The following is a 13,606-nucleotide window of genomic DNA, read 5'->3' as shown; positions in this document are numbered from 1 at the left end:
ACCCGACTGCCTGTAGTCTTTCATTGGAGGCCTTGGGCAGCAATGCAAACAAGGGCAAAACTGGAGAACTACTCTCTGCCATCACACTGTCCCCTCAGAGGCACACAAAGCTTGGTATCCCAACAAAACAACTTTACAAAGTTGTTTGTAAAACGCAACTGTTTTTCAAATCATCCCATAGAGTGAACAGAACACCTAGATTAAAGGTGGTGTAACCACTAAGGCCTCTATCATCAATCATACAAAGCAGAGCATAGGGAGGCAAGTTTCTCCTGGATTGGCGACTTGATGGCTGGGAAGTTCCATCACAGCAATCACTTCAAACCAATACCCCTGGAAAAAGACCATACTATCAAGTCAAGAGCATAGCCCACTGGACCAAAAATGGGACAGGTACAAGGCATAGCACATCAAAGAGAAAAAAGAAAGGAGTATTCAGACTTCTTAGTAATCTCTGCTGTGAATGGAAAACACCAAGGTTCCCTTGCCTGAACTCACTGGATTGGATGAATGCTGAACTACGGGCGCCTGCCAGGTAGTAGAGGTAAAATGGCTTCTTCTGCAGAAATTACCAGTGGCATAAATCTGGAAGGGCCATGGGCAGGTTAAAAAATGCAATGCAGCTCCAACATACTTGGTATTTTTATATATGTTTGAATGAGGTTCAGTTCAGACAGCATCATCATTAGGGGTCTCCCCAAGTTTTGATATATGGAACAAGTAAATTGTATATCCCTGCAAATGAAAGATATTTTTACCTATGTTAAATTCGTGGTATCCAAAGAGTGAAGGCTTTGGGCTTCTGGCTGTCTCACATTCATTGTATTCGTAAGACCTTGATGCAGTGTGAACTCTCATGTTTCATGAGGCTGGAGTTTTTAGTAGGGGATTTCCCACATACAGTGCACTCTTTTCTTCAGAGTAAGCATTTTGGTATTTTAAGAGCCTGAGCTGTAGTTCTAGAATTGCACGCATTCCTCAACTTATATGGTCATTTTCCAGTGTGAATTTTCTGATGTGTGGTGAGGGTAGAGCTTTGGCTAAAGGATTTCCCACATTCCCCACACTCATAAGGCTTTTCTCCAGTGTGAACTCTCTGGTGTGTAATGAAATTAGACATATATCTAAATGATTTCTCACATTCACTGCACCGATAAGCCTTTTCCCTAGTGTGAATTCTCTGGTGTTGAAGGAGCACAAAATTTTGACGAAATGATTTCCCACAATCACTGCATTCATAAGGACTTTCTCTGGTGTGAGCTTTCTGATGTGTGATGAGGTTGGATATATGTCTAAATGATTTCTCACATTCATTGCACTGATAAGGTTTTTCTCCAGTGTGAACCTTCCTGATGTTGATGGAGCACCACATTTTGGCAAAATAATTTCCCACATTCACTGCATTCGTAAGGCCTTTTCCCAGTGTGAACTCTGATGCTGAAGGAGTGCAGAGCTTTTCTTAAAGGATTTCCCACACTGACTGCATTCATAAGGCCTTTCTCCAGTGTGAACTCTCTGATGTGTAATGAGGTTGAACATATATCTAAAGGATTTCCCACATTCACTACATTCATAAGGCCTTTCTGCAGTGTGAACTCTCCTGTGTTGAAGGAGTGCAGAGCTTTGGCAGAAAGATTTCCTACACTGACTGCACTCATAAGGCCTTACTTCAGTGTGAATTCTCTGATGTTGAATGAGATTACAGTTTTGGCTAAAAGATTTCCCACATTCACTGCACATATAACATCTTTCTCCAGGGTAGACTGTCTGATGCTGAACGAATGTGTATTTGCAGCTGAAGGTTTTTGTGCAGTCTCCCCTGTTGTAATGAGTATTTTTCCTTGGAAAGGCATCCCCACACTTGGTTCCACTATTTGACTTCTCCCTGGTGTGTGTGGCCTGTTGATGATGAAATTCTGAGTTGTCCAGGAAGTCTTTCCCAACCTCCCCAAGGGTGAAGGGCTTCCCTGACACACAGGATTTGCAGTTGTTCACAAATAAGGCTCTCCTTACATCTCTTCTCAATAGTTTCTCTCCAGTGCCCTGCTTTTGGTGCTGATAAAGGTTTGCTCTGAAATAAAATAGTTTCTCACATGCCCCATACATGCATAATTTCTGCCTGGGATGTGTTCCCTGGTGCGCAGCCAAAAGAAAAATGTCACTCAAGCTCAAGTCACACATCTCATAGGGGTTGGCCTTCAGGAAGAAAGACCTGCATTGACAGTCCTGATCTGTGATCCCCCTCGAACTGAAATATGCTGCTCAGAAAGTGCTTGCTCATCCTCTGCTCCATCCCAGCAACCTAAAAGCAGAGAAATGCTGGTGAAGTACATGTTGACTTTGTGTAGGGACACAGCACTATTACAAATGTATGTCTGACAAACCCAAGAATGCGTCCATGGGATTATCTGTAGGACGAGGGGTTGGGTTCACACTGAGGATGGGGCTGCTTAGCAGTATTGGCCAATTGAAGATGACAGAATGGGGGAGGTCACAAGATGAAGGGCAAAATCATGGGATGTGACACAAAGAGAACAGGCGGGATCTACACCTCATTCCTCTGCAAACAACTTTCAGCAGCAATTGGTGGCATGAGTGCTATGTTGAATGTTATGTCCAGGCCCTTGAAAATCCAACTGCAACAGAGTTGCTGTTGTTCAGAGATTGAGAATGTGCCTACCTCATGACACAAATGTATAGGCCAGTGTCTACAACACTGCAGAGGACCAGTGTGCAAAAGCACTGAGATGTGGAGTCCAGAGAGGTGAGGATTATCCCTGAGCAGAAGAGACAAGTAGTAGGGGCGCCTGGGTGGCACAGAGCTTAAGCGTCTGCCTTCGGCTCAGGGCGTGATCCCGGCGTTGTGGGATCGAGCCCCACATCAGGCTCCTCCGCTATGAGCCTGCTTCTTCCTCTCCTACTCCCCCTGCTTGTGTTCCCTCTCTCACTGGCTGTCTCTATCTCTGTCAAATAAATAAATAAAATCTTAAAAAAAAAAAAAAAAGAAGTGACAAGTAGTAGAGTTGACAAAGTGTGTTAAGTGTGAAGAATGGGTAAAAACGGGCAAAAATGAGGTGTGGGTGCCACTGTGACTGGCACCAAAAGATAAGCAAATAGGTCTCTGGTATGATTTGTACACAGCCCTGGTATCATGCCCTCCCCCAGGTGCCACTTCTTAGGACCAGGCTATGTTTGAGTTTGTCTTGCTTCAGTTGGATTCCTTTCCATCCTGTGAACCTCTCCATACTCCTTAATGAGCAACTACACAGAGCTTGGATGATTCAAATACTAAGGTAAAGACAGGACAGATAAGCAGCTCTCACTGGCCAAAAATAACTCAGCACATGAAGGGAAACTAAATATTACAAAAAGAACCTGAAGAATAGCCCATGGTCCACATAAATAATGAACCAAGTCAACAATCACAATTTCTGGCACAAGGAAGAATGAAGAAATGTTAGCTAGTGGAATGAAGTAGAACCAAGGTACCTTGGACCTGGAAAATTCACCTGGTGATGGAGAGGGCAAGCAAGATGGAATCCATGACTACAAGTCTTCTGATTCTGGATCCATCCCTTCCAGGCTAGGAGTAACAGGTGTTGGGCCTACTCAAGGAAGGAGAGGACAGTGTTCACCAACCACAGCACCTATTCAGAGAACTGGGGAAGGAAGCAGTGCCCAGAGTCCTGATGTGAAAAGGTCTGACATGCCAATGGATAAAGGGGAAGAGCAGAGACTAGTTCATGGCACAGGGGTACATTTGAGGGCCTTACCCAGTGAGACCACAAGTTCCAAGTTCTCCAGCATCACATCATGGTACAGGTGTCTCTGAGCCTCAGTAAGGAGACTCCATTCTTCCCAGAAATACACAGCCACATCCTCAAAGGTCACACTGACCTGTCATGATTGGGAGAAATGAAACCGCAAATAGCCACTTTCTCGAAGACCTATAGGCCACCCTCGCACGTGGCTATACCATGCCCATCCTCCCAGTTCCTCAACTCAGAGTAGAAACTATGTGGTGCTAATGGTGCTGTTGTCTCCTTATGGGGGCCATTAATTATTAGGCCCAGCCATCAGCAATAAGAAGCAGGTAGGCAAACAGATATCTAAACTGTGAACCTGGCACAGAGGCATTCAACACCCCTGCCAGGCAATTTTCCTGGTATGGCCAAGGTCATGTACGCCCCCAATACCAGGACCCTGGGGCCCTCAGACATACCGTCTCTCCATGTCCACATCACTCTAGACTGCACATCCCTCACATCTCCTGTACCACCTCACCATCCCTCTGCTTAACAATCTGCCTGGCCTCCACACATGTTCAAGTATTTTGATCACCTCCTTTTCACTTCACTGGTGAGGGTGGGATTCCTATTTACAGTTATGGGAATGGCCAGACACACAAGAATAATGAACAGAGGTGACTAGCAGCATATTATTAACCGTACATTGTCACAGCCTGGGATAGGAGGCCACCACACACTACATAGGGCTACGTGGGGTTACACTCTGGAAAACACTGAACGACCAGCAGCTGTTGGATTCAAGTTTTGTACTGTCAAGAGGGTAGGTGCCCCCTGGTTCCTACAGGAGGATACAATTCTCTTTTCTGAATAACCAGAACGAGCAGAGAAGGAAGTGAAACCCACTACAAGGAGATAAGCAGGAACTACTCCTGGTCCCTTTTATAAAGAGGATTCGATTAGAAGACCTTATATGCAGGGCACCTGGGTGATTCAGTTAAGCATCCAACTCTTGATCTCAGCTCATGTCTTTTTTTTTTAATTAATTAATTAATTAATTAATTAATTTATTTGACAGAGAGAGAGAGACAGCCAGCGAGAGAGGGAACACAAGCAGGGGGAGTGGGAGAGGAAGAAGCAGGCTCATAGCGGAGGAGCCTGATGTGGGGCTCGATCCCACAACGCCGGGATCATGCCCTGAGCCGAAGGCAGACGCCCAACCGCTGTGCCACCCAGGCGCCCCTCAGCTCATGTCTTGATATTAGGGTTATGAGTTGAAGCCCAGCATCGGGCACCATGCTGGGTGTGGAGCCTACTGCAAACAACAAAACAAAACAAAACACAAAACAAAACAAAACAAAAAAACAACAAAAAATACAAAACCTTATCTGCAGGAGCATAGTGAATTGGGGAACTGGTGCTTAGGCCATTTGAGGTTGTCGTGGTCTCAACATGTGTTAAGGTAGCAAATAACATTGGGACTTAATTTCAGGCCTTATACCACATTTAGCAAACAGCATCCAGAGTGTGGTTGTCAAATTCATACAGGATCCAACAGTAACCTAGACTTCCCATGGCTCTTGTTAGTGATGCCAATGCCAAAGTCTTCATTGAAGGCCTCCCTGCTTGGCTCCATTCCTTGCCTCAGTGTTGGCAACAAGAATCATGTGTTGATTTCAGATAGCTACAACCCTCTTCCACTTCTGTACTGCACTCGCTGTTCCCTTACCAGTCAACATTCCTCTTCCTCTGTCCAGTTGAACTTCGTTCAAGGTCAGGCCATTGGTGGCCCACCTGAGGCCTATTGACTCTAACAGATGACAACATTTGCCCCTGATTTCATCGTCTAGATTGAATGAAACACGCCAGAGCACACCAAATTCGCCAAAAATTCCTGGAGAGGCCACAGAGCAGCAAATGAGCGCCAACTCCAACCTGACGGTCATCTTGCCTCAATTACTCCTAGGCCTTCCATGCCCATTTTTCCCTTGGGAGCCTTGGTCACCTGCCATACTATCCTGTCCCCAACACATCCTCCCTTCATGGCCAGAATTCAACAACTTTTCCTAAGCCACCACTCTGATCCATTAACCATCCCTTGGACTATGGCAATAGCCTCTGCTTTTCCCTTCCTCCTCCCATATCCCCAGTCTGTTCTGTACTCAACAACCTGTTAAGACCTTGGTAATATGGCCTCTTCCTCCTCTGATCCAAACCTCCCACCACCTCAAGATAGACAAACATCTTTTCAGGTAACCATTCTTAACCTGACTATTGTCCTTTGTTTTTTTTTTTTTTTTTTTTTTAATCTCATCTAAAAGAAAGGAGACCTGTGGTTTCCTGACCACCACCAACTCACTTTTACCTGTAAGCCTTTGGAAATCTTGGAACCAGTTCCCAGGAGAACCCTCCACACCTGTTTATACTGGTTGCCAGTAATGGGAATACCTCTACATAAAGTGGACATGGACATACCCCAGGGCTTGGGGTTTCAGCAAGGTACTGACTTAAGGACTGGATGAGGAATAGCAGCACTAAGTCCTCTGACACCACAATCCAGAGAAAATGGGGGTAGAGGCTGGGCCCTCCGATCTGTTTGGGTTCCATAAGAGCCGCAGTCACAGGAACATGTGCAAAGAGACAAGCTTTAGAGAAACAGGTTCATGGGGGGGGGGGTTCAATGGGTTCATGCTTCCCTGTATTCTTCCCTAGCCCTAGAGCTGGGTGACCTAAGGGTAACCGTCACACTCCTGGGCCACAGTGTCACCTCTTAACAGCAGTGACCTCAATGAACTCATCACCCTCCTCTAATCTACCCTTTCTTTGAACTCCTTGGGAGAGTTTTAATTTTTAAAAATTTATTTATTTGAGAGAGACAAAATGAGTGGGAGGGGAAGAGGGAGAAGAAGAAAGACTCTCAAGCTGACTCCGTGCTGAGCAGAGAGCCCCACTCAGGGCTCCATCTCATGACCCCAAGATCAGGGCCTGAGCCAAAACCAAGAGTCGGAGTCTTAACTAACTGTGCCACCCAGGCACTCCTCCTTGGGGAAGTTTTAAAACCCTAATGGAGAATGTGTCCCTCCTTTGGCCAAAACTTTCCTTGGTGTCTAGAGTCCTCACATAAAGGAACACACCTCGGCCAGCAGTTCCAGGTGTGACTCTCCCTCACGCTCTCTGTTCCCTGAGAGCATAATCCTCATGCCTCAAGCCCCCCTCTAGCCTCTGCACCAGCCAGCCCCTTAGCCTGGAGCCCACTCCTTCACACCAGCATGCCTAGCGCTCACACACGGGGGTGGGGGGTGCCCACTGGTGCCTACCTATGATGTGGGAAACAAAGGCAGAAGAAAAATTAATTTCCCTACTATCTACATACACCCCATTGATAAGTCCTTGAAATGGGCAGAATACAGTTCCTCTAGGAATTCAACTGCCTCAATGTTAATACCTTGCTAAGGGCAACAGGTAGCTTTAGCCCAACCCTAGGATCCTGTAAGTCTACACATAAAAATTCCTTTGTAAACTTCATCTCTACCCTCCCCCCCCGCCAAGATACACATTGGCAATCATCCCCTAAGTATATGAGCCACTGATATACATCTGAAGGGTCTCATGACTCAAGTTTTATTCGACAGTAAAATAACCCTTTCCCAACAATAGCTAGCCCCTTTAAGGTCCTGGAAACCTTGCTTCCAAAATTCCTTAGAGACTTACACTGCCTTGAACCCCCTCCCAACTGGAAAGTTCGTAATAGGCCATTCCTCACAACACAGTGCAGCTCTTTCTGCCCACGTGTCCTTTCCCCATGCTTTAATACAACCACCTTTTTGCACCAAAGACATCTCAAGAATTCATTCTTGGCCCCAGGTTTAAATCCTAACATCTTTCCTACATCACCTGTCCAGGACACCGGTGCCTGGGCGGCAGGGACTCAAGCAGGCGCCCCCTGGTCGGTCCTTTAGGGTCTGTGTAGGGGGAGAACTTGGGGGTACGATGGTTTACCTGAGCCAGGTCCCTGGGTGCCCCAGCCCCCATCGGACTGCGTGGACTGAGGGGACACCCAGGCTGGGATCCCTAACCCGTCCCGTCCCCCGCCCCGTGGGGGCAGCCTAGGCGGCAGTGGCGTTGCCCAACCGTGGATCCACCTCTCTGCCTTATGGACCGTTCCCTCTCGTTCTCACCCCTACATCCCTTGCGTGTGTAGACTGCACTGAAACAGACCCATGAGCAACCAAAACTACCGTCATGCGGAGGACACTGGAAGTCACGCCCTGACCGTTTGTGCTCAAAAGGAAACGCCTATTATCAATGCCTTCATTGGCTCAGCCACGCTGTGTTCGTGGCATGACTTGCCGGGAAATGTAGTTTTCCCAGTGCACCACCGAAGTTGCAAATTCCGCACCTGACTCCGGGAGAAAAGACCTAGATCGTCCTAAGGGGCACTGGGAAATGGCATGCCTCTGTCTAAAGGAAATTATGAAAATGGCTTGAAAAAGAAAAGCTATCCAACACTTACCTCCCTTTGGTGTATAGACTGCACTTCAGGGTAAAAAAGTAGGAAATTAGGAAATTTTCTTTAGATATGATTTCTAGGTAAGAAATGCATAAGTCCTGATAAAATTAGGTAGACTGTGGACCTGTCTCAAGAGCTTATGAAATAATGGATTTAACCAAAGATCAGGCAATTGCTTTAACCAAAAAACTTATAACAACACCTGACACAATAGATAATAGTCCAGTTGGCAAACCTGATAGTAGATAAAGAAACCTATTAACAGTTGGACCCACTGTGAAAAGTTAACAGCAGGAGTCAAAGACACTCAGACTTCAGAGCATTTGTTTGTGATACAATCAGAAGTCTCAACCCTGCCTATGGCGCACTGTGGCCAGAGTTAATCTGAATTTGACTGATGCCTGTGGTTCTAATTATACATTAATTGGAAGCAATGTGATGATGAGATAGGGAAGCTGAAGGGACCTGATAAAGGACTGCTTTTTGCTCCTTTTCCTGCTTCTGTTGTTGCTAGGACTTGCATCCCACTCTACACATGCCTTGTAGTACCTATAATGTAGGTCCTCCTTGTAAAGGTCAAGGAGTTAATGATTCCTTTGAGTCTTCCGGCACAATAGATAACATCTAAGGAGTGACTGGTCGGGGTCATCATGTGTTTTCCAAAACCATTAACTCCACACATTGACACCAAGACGCCTGGCTCCAGGGTATAACTGACTTAGGGAGGACACCTGAGCACTCATCCTTCTTTTGATCAGTTCCTGGACACCTAATACTACATGATAAATCATTATAGAGCATTCAGATGTCTCCTTAACTGTGCATTTCATTTCAATTTTTATAATATTTTATAATGAACAGAAGCCCTTCAATTTAATGTAGTTGAATTTATTTTGATGTATCTTTATGATGATGCGTTTTATATCTGCTTTGACAAAATCTGCTCTGTATATTTAACAAAGGGAATTTCTTCCATGATCTTCGTTTTTCTTTTTTCTTTTTTCTCTTAGGGAGAGAGAGAGAGAGAGAGAGAGAGAGAATGTGCAGGAGGTGCAGGGGCAGAGGGACAGAGAGAGAATCTTAAGCAGGCTCCACGCCCAGAGCGGAGCCTGATGTGGAGCTGTATCTCACGACCCTGAGATCATGACCTGAGCCAAAATCAAGAGTAAGATGCTTAGCTTCTGAGCCACCCAGGCATCCTACTTCCATGACCTTTTAAGAGCTGTAATTCTTGTTGTACCATAAAGCCTTATCCACCTGAAATTAATATTTGTGTGTGTTTTGAAGTGGAAGTCTAAATTAGTATTTTACCAATTGGGTATCCCATTGGTAATATGGGATAATATATTTAACAGCTACTATTTATTTATATTTACAGACAATATATTTAACAGCTACTATTAGGACAACTATATCCATAAGCATAAACAGAAGTTGAACCTTTGGAAGTCTTACACAATTGCAACAAATAGTGAATTTAACTTGATATCTGTGGTAGGTTGAAAAAGGCTCCCTTGTAGGGCAAAAGAAATTTTGCAGATGTGATTTTTTTTTCAGATGTGATTAAGATAAAAGTTTTTCGATGGGATGATAATTTGGGATGGATTAATCTGGGTGAGCTCTAAACATAATCACAAAGTTGGGGACAGAGGAACATTTGACTATGGAAGAGGAGAAGGCAATGTGATAAGGAAGGCAGGTTATTCTGATGCAAGGAATATGGACAGCCACCAGGAGCTGGAAAAGGCAAAGAAAAAAATCTCCCCTGGAACCACTCTGCCCACACCTTGATTTTAGTCTCATAAGATTCATTTCAGACTCCTGGCTTCCAGAACTGTGAGAGAATAAATTTCTGTTGTTTTAAAGCAATAAATTTGTTACAGCAGCAATAGGAAATATCTAATGCAAAAAAAGGTAAACCTCTTATTTGCCTGCAACAGGAAGCCGTATTTATAAGACACGGTCTCCACGAACAAAGGATGGAGCTAATCTTTTTTATTTTTTAAGATTTTATTTGTTTGAGAGAGAGAGAATGCATAAGCCGGCGGCAGGGGAGGGTTGGGGGGGGGGCTTGGCAGAGGGAGAGGGACAAGCCGACTTTGCACTGAGCTGGGAGCCTGACAGGGCTCAACCCCATGCCACTGAGATCGTGACCTGAGCTGAAGTCAAAAGCTCAACTGACTGAGCCACCCAGGCGTCCCATGATGGAGCTAGTCTTATGTAGGATATTAGGAAGTTTGGTATTTAGTGAATGCTGGACTTTCAGAAATGGGAGTGTTTAGGGCTGGACAGATTTTTGGCTCTGTTATCACTGGAGTACCTTCACTGTTCAGAAGCTCACTGTCAGAAACTTGGCCATTGGAGTGAGGCACTTAGCTGATTGGCTTTTGGCTAGGAGCCTGAGACTGTCCCTGCTTGGCTGTCTTTCTGGACTGGGATTTATAACTGGTTGATTGATTTTCAGAAGTTCAGTAAAGATACTAATTGTCTCGCTTTCAGAAATGTGCTACTGGGGGCGCCTGGGTGGCTCAGTTGTTAAGCGTCTGCCTTCGGCTCAGGGCGTGATCCCGGCGTTATGGGGTCGAGCCCCACATCAGGCTCCTCAGCTGGGAGCCTGCTTCTTCCTCTCCCACTCCCCCTGCCTGTGTTCCCTCTCTCGCTGGCTGTCTCTCTCTCTCTGTCAAATAAATAAATAAAATCTTTAAAAAAAAAAAAAAAGAAGGAGGGGCGCCTGGGTGGCACAGCGGTTAAGCGTCTGCCTTCGGCTCAGGGCGTGATCCCGGCGTTATGGGATTGAGCCCCGCATCAGGCTTCTCCCCTATGAGCCTGCTTCTTCCTCTCCCACTCCCCCTGCTTGTGTTCCCTCTCTCGCTGGCTGTCTCTATCTCCGTCAAATAAATAAATAAAATCTTAAAAAAAAAAAAAAAAAAAGAAATGTGCTACTGGAACAAGGCTGACTCCAGTGGGCTGATATTCAGAGCCATGTGTATTGATGCATAGGTATCTCAAATGAACTGTGAGTAGTTGTTAAAAGTCGTTTTGTTTAAAGGATGGTCTTTCCTTTCTTTTTTTAATAAAGATTTTATTTATTTGTTTGTTTGTTTATTTATTAGAGAGCATGTGTGAGAAAGTGCAGACGGTGGAAGGGGCAGAGGGAGTGGGAGAAACCCACGCCCCGCTGAGCAGGGAGCCCAACACCAGGCTCAAGCCCAGGACCCATGAGATCATGGCCTAAGCCAAAGGCAAATGCTTCACTGACTGAGCCACCCAGGTGCCCCACTTTTTCTTTTCTTGAATTTGAAAAATAAGAATTTCAAATTCTAAATGCCATCTATTGATCTTCCCTTAGCCTATCTTGCAGGACAAATCATAAGGAATTGTCTCTTCGTTTTTTGTTTTTTAAGTAAGCTCTGCACCCATTGTGGGCTTGAAATCATGATCCTGAGATCAAGAGTCACGTGCTCTACAGACTGAGCCAGGCAGGTGCTCCAGGAATTGTCTTGATCTTTATTTGTAGAGATATGATTTTCAACTAGTGTTGTCATTTATTTTAAGATTTTATTTATTTGTTTATTTATTTGACAGAGAGAGAGCACATGCAGGGAGAGCGGAAGGCAGAGGGAGAGGGAGAAGGAGGCTTCCTGCTGAGCAGATAGCCCAACGTGGGGCTCGATCCCAGGCCCCTGGGTTCATGACCTGAGCCGAAGGCAGATGCTTAACCGACTGAGCCACCCAGGCACCTCAATAGTGTTGTGACTTAACTGAGTGTAGTGTCAATTACAGTGGTGGGAAAATAGATCTAACTGCTGAATTTTGGTAGTTTATTGAGAAAAGCTGAATATAAAACACTTCAGGCATCCTGACAGTGTCAATGAAGAATGCAGAACAAAAATCATTAAAGGTAGGACATGTCCTATATCATAGAGAACTCCTGGAAACCCCTATCATGATGTGCCTCATGCAATTAAGACAGTGCCTAAAACCTAGTAGTTGCTCATTGAACATATATATGAGAGCATTGAATTTCCCTGACAACAAGTTTTGCTATTGATTTTTACCATTCTGACCTTGTCTAAATACCCTCTTTATCTCTTCCTCCAATTGCTCCATGTTTCCAGGAATGGAAAAAGAGAAGAAGCAGCAGGAGGACGGGGACAGGGAGGAGGAGCAGGAGGGCCTGTAGACAAAGCTTTGACTGTGGTCAAGATTCCAATACAGCTATGTGCTGAGCTTCATTCTTTCATTTCTCATACTTCAGGACTCAGAAATTTTTTCAATGATAATCTCAACTCTCTGCTGAAACCTACCTAAAATAACACGTGAGGGGCACCTGGGCGGCTCAGCCAGTTAAGCGTCTGCCTTCAGCTCAAGTCATGATTTTGGGGTCCTGGGAGTGAACCCTGCACTCAGCATGGAGTCGGCTTGTCCCTCTCCCTCTGTTCCTCCTCCTGCTCTCTCACTCTATCTCTCATATAAGTAAATAAAATCCTTTTTTTTTTTTAAAGTCAGGAACCCGCTTTGTGTTTGAGCAGCAATCTTTTTTTTTTTTTTTTTAAGATTTATTTATTTATTAGAGAAAGAGTGCTAGAGAGAAAGCACAAGTGGGGGGCAGATGGAGAGGGAGGAGCAGATTCCTCCTTAAGCAGGGAGCCTGATGCAGGGCTGGATCCCAGGACCCGGGGATCACCACCTAAGCCCAAGGCAGACACCCAACCAACTGAGCCATCCTGGCACCACAAATAAAATCTTTAATAAAAAAATAAAATAACACGACATGACCTCATGGTGTCTCAAACATTTGACAATGACAGACACTGTACAGGAGAAAATGGCATTCAAATGGTTGTGATCCTTTTCAGAGAGGTCTCAGATCTTAAAAGTAATTCTACCTATCTTAGGATATGGAATAAGAAATATTATCTGGGAAAAAAAGTGCCCCTTGCTGGGTTGATACAGTTACTGATTATACAAGCAGGAGAAAAGTTTGAGGAAATTTGTCCACTGACTTCATGGGTGCTCAACATCCTTTTTTTCCCTTCCACTCCATAGCCTTGTCTGGAGTCTTTTCTCTCTTGTCCCTAACCAGAACTGAAGTTTGCAAAACTGATCTTAAAACGCGTTCAATATGTTATTTAAAAACCAGCAAGGTAATTGTTATTAGCTCCCAGATACGAGTGGACTTAATGGTGGTGTGTGTCCATTTGATTTTGTAGCTTTGGGGAACATGTGAAATAGTACAATGTCTACAAACATATCTGTGATTGGTCCACAGTACACTTCACGAAATCTGGATGCGGGTCTCTAAGGAGGAGAGAAGTCCCACCGAATCCTCGAGGAGTAGGGCGTACCA

At 45.0% G+C, this 13,606-nt stretch overlaps 1 pseudogene; it reads right to left on the bottom strand.

Moving 5' to 3' along the window:
• Positions 1-817: 817 nt before the first annotated feature.
• LOC123777331 (uncharacterized) lies at positions 818-5,382 on the bottom strand (annotated as a pseudogene).
• Between the last annotated feature and the right edge of the window lie 8,224 nt (positions 5,383-13,606).

Source organism: Ursus americanus, chromosome 21, assembly GCF_024610735.1.
Source record: "Ursus americanus isolate L20-20 chromosome 21, mUrsAme1.1.p, whole genome shotgun sequence".
NCBI lineage: Eukaryota > Metazoa > Chordata > Mammalia > Carnivora > Ursidae > Ursus > Ursus americanus.
Note: the sequence above shows the minus strand (reverse complement) of the source record. Positions and strands in the feature narration are given on the sequence as shown.